The 13,977-nt window shown below is 40.3% G+C and overlaps 1 long non-coding RNA gene and 1 pseudogene across 2 annotated transcripts in view; both read right to left on the minus strand.

Annotated features, from left to right (window-relative positions):
- LOC123571782 (uncharacterized) overlaps nt 1-13,706 on the minus strand; it is a 49,066-nt gene extending 35,360 nt beyond the window's left edge. Inside the window, exons 1-2 of one of the 2 annotated variants that reach the window (XR_010584631.2) lie at nt 13,466-13,706; nt 12,711-12,831 (exon numbers count right to left, since the gene is read on the minus strand). This is a non-coding gene — a long non-coding RNA (uncharacterized lncRNA). Of the gene's footprint in view, nt 1-12,710; nt 12,832-13,465 lie in introns of those variants that run through there. The other variant, XR_012431611.1, reaches the window with a different exon arrangement.
- Nucleotides 695-1,442, minus strand: LOC107128978 (phosphatidylethanolamine-binding protein 1 pseudogene; annotated as a pseudogene).
- Nucleotides 13,707-13,977: the final 271 nt, after the last annotated feature.

The raw sequence follows: 13,977 nt of genomic DNA on the forward strand, positions 1-13,977 counted from the left end.
TTAGTTTTCTGTTCTTGTGTTAGTTTGCTGAGAATTATGGTTTCCAGCTTCATCCGTGCCCCTGCAAAGGACATGAACTCATCCTTTTTTATGACTGCATAGTATTCCATGGTGTATATATGCCACATTTTTCTAATCCAGTCTACCATTGATGGGCATTTGGGTTGGTTCCAAGTCTTTGCTATTGTGAACAGCGCCACAATAAACATACGTGTGCAAGTGTCTTTGTAGTAGAATGACATATGAAAAAAATGCTCGTCATCACTGGTCATTAGAGAAATGCAAATCTAAACCACAATGAGATACCATCTCATGCCAGTTAGAATGACGATCATTAAAAAGCCAGGAAACAACAGATGCTAGAGAGAATGTGGAGAAATAGGAACGCTTTTATGCTGTTGGTGGGAGTGTAAATTAGTTCAACCATTGAGGAAGACAGTGTGGCAATTCCTCAATGATCTAGAACTAAAAATACCATTTGACCCAGCAATCTCATTACTGGGTTGCTATTTTTACATTAACAATTTGATGACCCTACAACAGTCATCCAAAATATCTCCCATATGGAGTTTAAATTTGATCAAAACATAAACCTGACTGAGTGAATGAGTGACTAGAATTATAAAGCACAGGCAGCAGGAAAAGTCACCATAAACTGCCATCTGAATGCTTAGGTCTTGCCTGTGCAAAAGGGAGTGGGAAGAGGAGAAATCTGCACACAACACTGAACTGGGGAACACGACTTGGGACCTCCAGGACAGTTCAGGTCCCTGAGCTGCCCCCTACTTCCTAGACAGCTGTTCCTACAGTTTAGGCATTTAGTAGTCCCACTCAGCCTGGAAACATGTGCTGGCCACCAGGACCTGGAGCTCGTACTTTTTATGGACGGGCGCCCCCTTGAATTTGCCACGGTGGTCTCCAGATAGGTTGCTTAAGATGGACTCTTCACACCTCAGCAGCCTGTCCTGCTGGTGAACCAGCCAGACATAGCGGTGGAGGCCTGTGGTCTTGTAAGGCCCCGAACCTAGGTAATTGGAGAGGACTGTGCCACTGTTGATGTCATTATCCTTCATGTTGACCACCAGGATATGATGCCATTCACTGTATTTGGGATCCTTCCCCGTGGGAGCACCCGGGGCTGTCAGGACCAAGGTGCAGGGTTTCTCCAAATCAAGAGCATCCCACAAAATGCTAGTGGGTCTGTTCTTAACCTGGGTGGGCGTCAGCACTCTGCCCAGCTCGTGCACCTCTGCCCCGCCGTAGGTGACATGCAGTGGGTGCTGCAGTTGCTCGTCCACTTTCTGCAGGCTCAAGGGCCAGACCGCTTGCTAAGGTCCACCTGCATGGGGCGGGGATGAGTGGAGCGTGCAGCCGGGAAGTGCCACTGTAGGCATAGGCCAGGCGCAGGCGGCAGCGGCGACTCAGAGACTTCAGCCTGGTTTTATTTTATAGTTATCTTTTTAATCCCATGAAAGTAGTTATTGTTCATTTATTTTCATTATTTTTTACTGGTTAATAAAGCCATTTAGATCCTGAGTCCAGTGTAACTGCCACTGTAGTGAAGAGGTGGCCTCATAGGAGCTGGGACTGGCAGGGGAAGAATGACCAATCCCTGTACAGTAGTGGAGTAGAAGGGTAGAATAAGAAGGGTAGAATGAGCCTTCTGTTTTCCTGGTCATAGATATTCCTTTACTGTATCTATTTTAACGGTGGAAAATAGTTCATCATGGGGATGTATTACAATTTGTGACCACAATCTCCAAATACTGAACATTTGGGTTCATTCGAAGGTCAGTTTATGAAATATCTATTGGGCACCAGGCCTTGCATGAGGGGCTGGGAATATGATAATGAGCAACGGACATATATTCTGTTCTTAGAATATTTTACTGATGAAAATGATGCAACAGATAAGTCTTAGCAACATCTATTACTGCATCTTTAGAATAAATTCCTAGAATTAGCCTTGTTAGGTCAAAAGGTGTGCACATTTTTGCAGCTTTGTTGCATCCAATCAGCCACTCTTCACATATTAGAGTCATTAGTACTGAATACTGCCCACCTTCTGAATGATCACTATTATATTTAAAAATATTATTTGCCAGTTTAAGTGTAAAATTATGTCACACATTTGTTTTTGTTTTCATTTATGGCCAGTATTTGTTGTCCATTCTATAGTATGTGAACCACTCACCCATGTCCTCTGATCATTGCTATATTATTAGTGTTTTGTCTTTTATATTTTGGCTTTTATCGTATACATAGGAAGAACATCATATATATGTCTTTCTCTGATAATTGTGTTGCTAACATGAAATCCGTATCTTTGTACTTTGCCTTTAATTTAGTTTATGACACTTTATGACATATAAATATTTTAAACTTTAAGTGGTTGAGTCTGTAAATTCTATATTGATTTTGCCTTTGTAGTGATGTATAGAAGGGGTTCTATATCCTAGTGATTAGACAAAGGTTTCCATTTTCCTCATGCTATTTTTATTCTTCCATGCAAGGCTAGGGCCTTTTCAAGGGGCCTTGTCCAAAAGTGGGAGCAGAATACTCATTTGATAAATTTATCAAGTGCCCCTCTGTGCTGGGGAGATGCAATCCTTAGCTTTCCTGATGACAAGCCTAGAAGAGCTGGTCTGACCTTTGCCTGGTGTTCCTCAGAGGTGGGGGTTGCTGCTGGGGAAGGAAGGAAAGCCATGACATGTGACAGGGTTCATTTGTAATCTGGCTTATTTCTAGGCATTTTTGGTTATGCAAATTAGGTGAATCTTTGGTTTCAAGACCCTTGTGGATGCTGCTGAGAAATAACAAAGACTTTAGTCCAGAAACTCACTGGAAGTGGAGTTTGAGGGTAGTCAACTCTGCTCAGTAGCTTTTCAAGGTTGGAGGGAGGGCTTCTTCAGGCTGGAGTCAAAGTGGTAATCCTGGTTGATTTCTCTGCAGGCTGGAATTTACACACACCTGGGAACACAATACCAACTCTAAAAGTGAAACCTTGGCCCTCTGCCATTTGCTGCTGACCTTGCAAGACATAACAACAGCTAGATGTTATGGGTTGAAGTGTGTCCTCTCCCCCATTCAAATGTTGAAGTTCTAACCCCTAGAACCTCAGATTTTGACCTTATTTGTAAATAGAGTTATTACATAATTAGTTAAAATGAGATCATACTGGGGTAGGATGAGCTCACAATAAAATGTGACTGGCATCCTTATGCAAAGAATGCCAATCCTGCCGGGTGCGGTGGCTCACGCCTGTAATCCCAGCACTTTGGGAGGCCAAGGCGGGGCGGATCACAAGGTCAGGAGATCGAGACCATCCTGGCTAACATGGTGAAACCCCGTCTCTACTAAAAATACAAAAAAGTTAGCCGGGCGTGGTGGTGGGCGCCTGTAGTCCCAGCTACTTGGGAGGCTGAGGCAGGAGAATGGCATGAACCTGGGAGGCAGAGCTTGCGGTGAGCCGAGATTGCGCCACTGCACTCCAGCCTGGGTGACAGAGCGAGACTCTGTCTCAAGAAAAAAAAGAAAAAAAAGAATGCCAATCCTGCTGACACCTTAATCTTGAACTTCAGCCTTGAAAACCAGGAGACAATATATTTCTCTTCTTTAAGGGAGTGGAGCTTTGTCACGGCAGCTCTAGTGAACTGATACACTAGGGCTTATATGACATTTCATGCCAGATACTGTCCCAAGTCTTGTAGAGTGTTAAGCCATTATATCCCCTCCACAGTTTTATTGGGTAGGAGCTATGAATGCCCCCACTTTGAACTTGAGAAGACTGGAATATAGACATGTTTAGTAATTTGGCCAAGATCTATCTCAAAGCTAGTAAGTGGCAGAGCCACAACCCCCATGTCTGGTTCCAGAGCCACCAAACTGTTCCCTTTGCGCATTTGAGAATGTGGTAACAATCCATCTTGGAGAGTCTTAGAGAATCCTGCTGTTCTTAACATAATTTAACCCCAATCTAGCTAAATTCTGTTTTCCCTGATGTACTTTGTAAATTTTGATTAGATTCATAGAGAGTTTTTATTTCTCAAAACATGATAGATAAATACTGATATACAATATAATACCACTTAAATATTTTTCACTTATGTATAAGGCTTATCTGTGCATTTAAAACAAAGTTGTGGGATATTTTGTGGACCAAACTTGAAATGCTGGTTATGGTGAAACCGGAGATGGGGATGGGAATGAAGCCTGGGGGACTGTGTGTGATGAAAGGACCCTCCCCTTTATAGAGATACATCACACACACACACACACACACACACACACACACACACACACACAAAATTGTGGTAAAAAAAAAAAATACCTAGCACAAAAGGTACCATCTTAATAACTTTTAAGTGTATAGTTCTGAGGTGTCACATCTATTCACATTGTTGTGAAACAGATCTCTCTGGAGCTTTTTCAAGTTGCAAGTCTATGCCCATTAAACAGCAACTCCCCTTCTCTCCTTCCCTTCTTCCCTTGGTCACCACCATTCTACTTTCTGTTGCTATGAATCCGGCTACTTTAGACAGCCCTCAAAGCAGAATCATACAGTACAGATACTCCTCGACCTACATTGGAATTATGTTGATAAACCTGTGGTTAGTCAAAAATACATTTAATATACCTAATCTATCAAACATCACGGCTTGGGCTAGCCTATCTTAAACATGCTCAGAACACTTACATTAGCCCACAGTTGGGCAAAATTAACTGGCAAGGGTGGAAACTGTGGCTCGTAGCTACTGCCCAGCGTTGAAAGAGACCATGGTACTGAATAGCCTTAGCCTGGGAAAAGATCCAAACCTAAAATTAAAATATGGTTTTTACTAAATGGATATTGCTTTTGCACCATTGTAAAGTGGAAAAATTGTAAGTCAAACCATCACAAGTCAGTGATGACCTGTACTTATCTTTTTTCTGACAGGCTTGTTTCACTTAGCATAATGTCCTCAAAGTTCACTTATGTTGTTGCACAAAACAAAATTTTCTTCCTCTTTAAGGCTAAATAATATTCCCTTGTATGCACATACCACATTTTGTTTATTTATTCATCCATAAAGGGACATTTGTGTTGCTTTCACCTATCAGCTGTTGTGAATAATGCTGCTATGAACATGGGTGTGCAAATATCTCTTTGAGGGACTGCTTCCAATTCATTTGGGCATTTACACAGAAGTGGAATTGCTGGATCATATGATAATTCCATTTTTAATTTTTTGAAGAACTGCCCTATTGTTGGGGTCCTCTCTTCTATTCCATTGGTCTATTTGTCTGTTTTTATACTGATAACACACAGTTTTGATTACTGTAGCTTTGCAGTATGTTTTAACATCAGGAATATCAGGGCTTGTGAGTTCAACTTTGTTCTTCTTTTAAAATATTTTTCAGCTATCTGGAATCTCTTGAGATTTCACATTAATTTTAGAATAACTTTTTCTATTTCTGCAAACAATGCCATTGGGATTTTTATAAGGGTTGCATTGAATCTGTAGATCACTTTGGGTAGTACAGACATCTTAACAATATTGTCTTCCAACTTAAGAACACAAAATATCTTTCTATTTATTTAGTCTTCCTTAATTTCTTCCAGCAATATTTTACTGTTTTTAGTGTACAAGTCTTTCTCATCTTTAGAGTAGATTTGTTACTAAATATGTTATTCTTTCTATGCTATTTTAAATAGGATTGTTTTTTAATTTCCTTTTTCAGATTGTTCACTGTTGCTGTATAGAAATGCAAGATTTTTGTTTGCTGATTTTAAATCCTGCAACCTTGTTGAATTTGTCTATTAATTCTAATAGTTTTTCTGTGTGTGAAAGCTTCTGGGTTTTCTACATAAAAAAAAATCATGTCATCTGTGAGCAGAGATAATTTTATTTCTTCCTTTTCAATTGAATGCCCTTTATATATTTTTACTATTCAATTGCTCTAGCTAAGACTTCCAATGCCATATTTAATAGAAGTGGTGAGAGGGGAGATCTTTGCCTCATTCCTGATCTTAGAGAGAAAGCTTTCCATTTTTCACTGTTGAGTATGATGTTAGCTGTGGGCTTGTATTTTTTTTTTTTTTTTTTTTTTTTTTGAGACGGAGTCTCACTGTGTCTCCCAGGCTGGAGTGCAGTGGCGTGATCTCGGCTCACTGCAAGCTCCGCCTCCCGGGTTCACGCCATTCTGCCGCCTCAGCCTCCCAAGTAGCTGAGACTACAGGCGCCCGCCACCACGCCCGGCTAGTTTTTTGTATTTTTAGTAGAGACGGGGTTTCACCATGTTAGCCAGGATAGTCTTGATCTCCTGACCTCGTGATCCACCCGCCTCGGCCTCCCAAAGTGCTGGGATTACAGGCTTGAGCCACCGCGCCCGGCCTGTGGGCTTGTATTAACTGCCTTTAGTATGTTGAGGTGGTTTACTTCTATTCCTATATTGTGCAGTGTTTTTATCACCAAGGGACGTTGACTCTTGTTAAATGCTGTTTCTGCAACAGTTGAAATGATCATGTGACTTTCGTTCTTCATTCTGTTAATGTGTTATAACTTTGATTCATTTTCATAAGTTAAATCATCCTTACATTCTAGGAATAAAACCCACTTTATTTAGGTCATGGTGTATAATCTTAATGTGCTTTGAATACTGTTTGCTGGTATTTTGTTGAGGATTTTGGCATCTACATTCATCAAGGACATTGGTCTGCAGTTTTCTTTTCTCGTAGTGTCTTTCCCTGGATTTGGTATCAGGGTTATGCTGATCTATAAAATAACCTAAGTATTCCCTCCTCTTTAATTTTTTGGAATAGTTTCAGGAGGATTGGTGTTAGTTATTTTTAAATATTTGGTAGAATTCACCATTGAAGACATCTGGTCCTGGACTTTTCTTTGTTGGAAGGTATTTGATTACTGACTCAATTTCCTTACTTGTTATTGGTCTGTTCAGACTTTTCGTTTCTTCATGGTTCAGGCTTGGTAGGTTGTGTGTTTCTAGGAATGTGTCCATTTCTTTAGGTTATCAAGTTTGTGGAAATATAATTGTTCTTAGTATCTGGTTTCATTGATTTTATTTCTATTCTCTATTATAATCATTTCTGCTATAATCTTTATTTCCTTTCTTCTCCTAACTTTAGCTTTAGTTTGTTCTTTTTCTGCTTTCTTGAGATGTAAAGTTAGGTTGTTTATTTGAGATATTTCTTCTTTTTAATATAAGGCATTTATTGCTATCAACTTCCCTCTTAGCACTGCTATTGCCATAGCCCAGAAGTTTTGGTATGTTGTGTTTTCATTTTCACTTGTCCCAAGGTATTTTTTAATTTCCACTGTGACCTCTTCTTTGACCTATCGGCTGTTCAAGAGTATGTTAATTTATTTACACATATTTGTGGAGTTTCCAATTTTCCTTGTGCTATTGATTTCTAGTTTCATCTCATTGTGATCAAAACCTTTTTGAATTTGTTAAGAGTAATTTTGTGACCTCATATGTTGTCTTTCCTGGAAAATGTTCCCTGTGCACTTGAGAAGATTGTATACTCTGCTGTTGTTGGGTGGAATGTTCTGTGTATGTCTGTTAGGTCCAATTGGTGTAAATGTTTCAGTCTTCTCATTATTGATCTTCTGCTTAGTTATTCTATCCATTATTGATATTCTGCTTAGTTATTCTATCCATTATTGAATGTGAGGTATGGAAGTCTCCTACTATTATTGTGTTTCTATCTATCTCCCTTCAGTTCTGTTAGTTTGCTTTATATGTTTAGGACTTCTGTGGTTTGGTACACAAATATTTTTTGTCATTACATATTTTTGGTAAATTGACCCTTTTACCATTATACAATGTCTTTCTTTGTCTCCTGTAACAGTTTTTGATTTAAAGTGTCTTTTGCCAGATATTGTGTAGGAATTCCTGTTGCCTTTTGATTACCACTTGTATGAAATATTTTTTCTATCCTTTCACTTTTAGGCTATTGTATTTTCAGATCTAAAGTGAGTTTCTTGTAGACAGCATATAATTGGATCCTGTTTTTGAATCCATTTAGCAAATCTTTTTTTTTTTTTTTTTTTTTTTTTGAGACAGGATCTTGATCTGTTGCCCAGGCTGGAGTGCAGTGGTAAGACCGTGGCTCACTGCAGCCTGAATCTCCCAGGTTCAAGCAACCCTCACACTTCCGCCTCCCCAGTAGCTGTGACTACAAGTGTGCACCACCACACCTGACTAATTATTAAAAATTTTTAGAGAGATGGGGGCCTCACTATATTGCCAGGACTGGTCTCAAACTCCTGGGCTCAACTCCCCAGTAGCTGTGACTACAAGTGTGTGCCACCACACCTGGCTAATTTTTTTAAATTTTTATAGTGATGGGGGGGGTCTCACTATGTTGCCAGGGTTGGTCTCAAACTCCTGGGCTCAAACAATCCTCCTGCCTTGGCCTCCCTAAGTGCTGACACTACAGGCATGAGCTACTGCGCCCAGCCCAATCTGTATCTTTTGCTTGTGGAGTTTGTTTACATTTAAAATAATTATTTCTGGGGAAGGACTTAGTATTGATATTTTAGTTGTTTTATTGATCTTGTAACTTTTTTGTCCCTTCTTTCCTCTCTTAGTGGCTTCCTTTGTGTTTTATTGGTTTTTCACAGAAGACATAAAATTGAAAAGGTTTTACAACCAATTTAACACAGACTACAGCCAATAATAATAGATCCTGGTTGTTCACCATCATACTATTGTACTGGTGTGCTCTTTTAAAAAAAAAAGTCTAAATGCTGTATTAATTTGCATTTCTTTGATTACTTCTAAAATTGAGTATTGCTTTATTTCCTTCCTTCTTTCTGTCCTTTCTTCCTATTTCTGAGAATTGCCTTTTCATATTCTATGCTTATTTGGTGTTGATTGTCCATTTATTAATTTGAAACATTTTTTGTAAATTAACAATATTTACTTTATCGTATTTTGCAAATATTTTTCCTAGTTTGAAATTATCTTTCAGTTTTGTTTATGGCATATGAAAGATATATACAAATTTATCATTATACATATTTAACATATGGAAGTTTTATAACATCATATAATCAAATCTATTCCTCTTTTCTTTATGGTTTCTGCCTCTAGTATTGTGTTATCTAGTGCTAGAATTACTTGTCAGGAGTCACATTTTCTTTTGAACCTATACTTCCAAGTATTACTTGCACTTTATTCTGTTCATAACAGTTTCAATGTTCAATCCATTGAATGTTCTATATCTTATGATAGTCCTTGAGATGAGCTGTTTATTTTTAATTAGTTTTTGATTGATCAAGACATATGTTCAAGTAAAATTTTCCTTTAGGTTTTATTGTCTATTTTTGAACCATTGTATTTCTGACAGTGTCTTTCTGTTGTTTTCTCATCTGAATAAAACCTGAATAAGAGCTCTTGATTTATAGACTTTTTCAGCAATGTTTTCTATAGGTTTTTCTCTATTGGCTTTTAAAGTTGCAAAAACTGTTAGGGGTTTTTTAATTTATTTGAATTTTTTTTCTTGTTTAGATAATTTGTATTCTTTATTGTCCACCCAACCCCTGCAGATGGGAATTTTTTTAAAAAAGAGAATATGTGTGTCTTACCTGGATGCTTATACTTTCTTTAATCTTGAAATTAAAAAATTGCACATAGTTGTGTGTAAACATAAGTGCTCCAAATTTTAATTCAGGTATTTTTATAGCTCAGGAAAGTTTTCTGTTATGACTGTATTATTGTGTATACTGCGTGTGTTTTCTTCAGAACATTAATTACCCATATGTTAGATCTGCCATTTTCTTCCATATCTACTATCTTTTTTCTCATGTTTTAAAATTCTTTGTCCCTATCTAATTGTTTACTTATTTTGCTACTGGAAAAGTTTCTTAAATGACCAATGTTTAAGTTTTCCATTTATTTTTGTTTTGCTGTATTGATTTTTTTTTTTTTTTTTTTTTTTTTTACTGATACATTGCATATTTTATTCCTGGTATTGCACTTTTAATTTCCTCACCATTTTGCCTATAACTTCTTTATTTTCTTTCTTAGTTCAGCTATTTTTCAGGGGCATTGGAATCTTGTTCTATACCACTTTACCTTCCCTTCTTATTTCTTGCTTTAAAGAGCCTATGTATGGTTGAGACTTATGGTTACCACAAAGCAGTTGCTCTCAAAAATTTCCCCCCTTCTTGGTAATAAAACAATGTTGAAAAAATATACCTCCCTGCCTTTTTAATACCATGAACACTTACACCTTATAAATTATAAAATATTTTTATAGGTTCCCTTTTTACTGTAGTTTACAACCTTGAACAAGGCAAGATCTATTCAGGCTAGACATTTGCCCACAGCAGGCTATAGACACTCTCTTGATTCCTAGCACCGTCTCTCTGGTTGCTGTTAGTATTTATTCTGGCTGATGTAAAATTTCAAGCCCAGTGAAATTACTAAATAAAACTGTGGGACCAGGAAGGGAAAATTAACACTTTGTGGTTGCATCATCTTTCACTATCTTGTTGGTGTCCGGATGAGGAATCTGGGAAGCAGGGTCTGTCCATTGTCTGTTCAGCCTTCAGGCTGGTAGGAATAACACCATAACCTGTGTCTCCCTTTGTCATGATGAGCCAAAAGGATCTATTTTAAAAACCTCCAGGAAGTTTGTGGTGTCCAATAAGCAAGGGTCTAGGGAAGCAGCCTCTGCTTGGCTCCTGCTGCTGAGTGGTGAAAACTGGAGTAGGTTTAAGGCTACCTTGCTACTTGGCTTTATTCTGATAACTGAGCTCCCATCTCTCTCCAGATAATCCCAACCCCAAGGGCTTACATCTAGTCTTTGGAGCTATTTCTGTTCTTCATTTTTATTTCCTTATCAGTCTTCCTTTAATGTTATGCCTGCATTGCTCACTCTTTCATGCCTACAGCATTGATTCACAGTACAAGAATTTGAAGATCTTTCAAATTATTCAGTGATGGATCACCTAAAATTTTAAGGTATTTGCCTGTTTGCTGAAGATTCCTTCCAGCAATTTAAAACTTTGCTCATTCTCAATGGCCTCTTGGTCACTTCAGCTTACCAAATCTGACATTTGAAATAGATGCCATCAGGTGGTGTGGTTTGTGAGATGGCTCTGCTTTACCCCAGAAGGATGCAACTTCAGGGGCTCTACCACTATGCTCACTTTTCTAGAAAATGGAAAGAAACACCTCTACTTGGAAACCTTGAGACCATTTTTGAGGTTTGGGGATAAAAGTGATTTGCCAGTGTTTCATAGGTGGCCAGCGAGGGGACCGGGGTTAGAACCCAGGCAGTCTTCCTGGCCCCAAGCTCTCATCTCCCCACTGCACTGTCCCTAGTCGTGCACTTCAACATGGGGCTGGGTTCAAAATAATTGCACCATTTTGCCACCTCTTGTTTTCTGGTAATCCCAAATGCTAGGAAATTCCAGTGCCAAGAGCCAAGAGTTCAAAGTAGCAAAGGAAGCATCCCAAGAAAAGGGCCTTGTAGTTCCAACTGTACCAGCATAGGTCACCCAGCACTGGCAGTGGGCAAACACCTACACAGAATGTTGTCACTGAGAAAAAATGGCATGCAGAGCTGGCTGAAACTGAGAGTGCAGGAGGCCACCGCTTCCCCTCTGCTGTAATGTCACCCCAGGGGTGCAGGGGCCACCACAATGGGTTCCACTGAATGTAGACATAGGACACTTGGCAGTCTGAAGCTAAATGTGCTGCTACCTGGCCAAGGCCAAGAACAAGCTCAGGGGACCAAAAGGACAATTATTCCTCTGTCAAGCTCCTACACATCCATTTTAGTCAGGATAGGGCATGTTATGCTGTGGTAATTAACCACTCTGAAACAGCATTGGCTTAATATAGTTAAGGTGTATACTCCCTCATCCAAAGTCCACTGCAGGTTCAGGCAACTCTTCTTGCAAGGATTCAGCTGTCAGCTCTTGATCTTGGGACTTCAGAGGGATTGCCACAGTGGGAAGGTAGGACTGGAGGACCTGGCACTGGCAACTAAAAGCTTCAGCCTGGAACTGACATCCATCATTTCCCCTCACATCCCATTGGCCAGAACTGGTGCCAGGGTCTCAGCTGCCAAGCGGGGAGGTACTGGCTGTGGTCAGTACTAGAAGTTTCTACCACAGCTCTGAAACCTGATCATTTTGAAGAGAAAGGTGAAGGGTAAAGTTTGGCATATTTTTCTTTTCTTTTTCCTGAGAGATAATGTAAGTTCACAAGTCTTAGGTGCACAGATTGATGAATTTTCACAGAGTATGCACTCCAAGCAGGATGCAGCTCAAGATATGCAGCACTCACAGCTCCCCACACAGTATCCTGGTGCCCAAGCAACTACCTCCAAACTTCTCTTCTGACCTCCAACACTGTAGATCAGTCTTGCCTGGATTTTGTATTTTATATAATGGAACCCTTAGTTATATACTCTATTGTATCTTTTCATTCAATACTTTGAGATTTATCCATGTTGCTGCAAGTATTAGCAGTTTGTTTTTGTTGTTGTTGCTGTGCAGTATACCACTGCATTCTTAAAACACCACCATTTAATTAATATTTCCACTGTTTAAAGACATTTGTTAGGAGATTAAAATAAATAAGTGAAGTTGCTACAGGCGATCTTGACCATGATCAGGAACCTAGCACTCGGTTCCCTTGGGTATACACAGGAGTAGAGCCGCCGGTTCCTATGGCCGGTGTTTGCTTACCTCGATTAGATGTTTCCATGTGGTTGGTCCAATCCACTCTCCCATCAGCAGGGAATGAGATTCCAGTTGGTTTTTCCACATTCTCATCAGCACTGGCGTTGCTGTTTCAGTCATCCAGTGGCTGTGATATGGAATCGAAGGTCACTGATTTGCAGTTCCCTGATGCTAAGTACCCTTTCGTGTGTGGATTGACTATCTGGATCTCTCCTTTTGTGAAATATCTTTTCAAGTCTTTTGTCAATTTTTAACTGAGTTATCTATATTTTTCTCGTTGTAGGGGTTCTTCATATTTTCTGGTCCTGAGTCGTTTATTGAACAAAAGGCAACTTTTTTTGTGAGTCATCTTTTTACTCTTAATGGTGTCTTTTGAAGTTCATTTTAATAAAGTTCAATGTTTTCCTATTTCTTTTCCGTTTAGTATTTGACAGTATTTTGATATTATTATCAAAATATACACAGCCAGGTCTCTTCGTGCGTTATCCTCCGCTCAGGGGGCTCTCAAGGGGACTAGATGCAGAGAAGGGGAGGGGAGCAAACTTGAACCCCGAGTTCCCTGATTAATAAATAGGGACCGGCGGGAATCCTTACCACAGCAGGGGGCGAGGCATTGGAAGCCTGGGAAGGGAGACTAGACTCCCCTGCCTGGAGGCCCAGGCAGCAAGTAGGGAATGGAAGCAGAGGCGTGGGTCATGAATGCTGCCCCCCGTGAAGCCCATGGTCCTGCCCTCCAGAGTCAAGGGCTGACCAAGTCTCACCCTCAAGTCAAGCAAGTCAAGCAAGTAGACCACTCCCGGTGCAGGCGTATCCTGGAAGGTCCCTGAAGAGTCCTCTGTTGTCCTTCCCTTCTGGTGACCGCACCTGCGTCCACAAGAGGAGTGGCTGCCCCTCAGGGGAGGGGACAGCGGCGCCCAGTGTCCCTCCTAGCCTCCGCGCGGCTGCTCTCCGTGTCCTTCCCTTCTGTGCCTGGCTGGAATCACCAACATGGACGGCCCGTCTGCCTCCTCCGTTTCAGACTGCAACAGGACTTTGCCCCAAAGTGCCGGGAAACGGCAGTTCCACTACCAACAGGTCTGCACCCAAGAGAAACGTGTGTGCACGTTCACCAAAACCACAAGAGAACGCTCACAGCAACCTTATCCCTTCTAGCCCCAGACGAGTGCCCATCAACAAAAGAAGGAGTAAAGCGGGGCTCACCCTCGCAGTGACCTGGACACGGCAGCGAGAGCGCACTGCGTGGATGACACACAGTGCCGCGTGGAAGACACCA

Source organism: Macaca fascicularis, chromosome 2, assembly GCF_037993035.2.
Source record: "Macaca fascicularis isolate 582-1 chromosome 2, T2T-MFA8v1.1".
Lineage (NCBI taxonomy): Eukaryota > Metazoa > Chordata > Mammalia > Primates > Cercopithecidae > Macaca > Macaca fascicularis.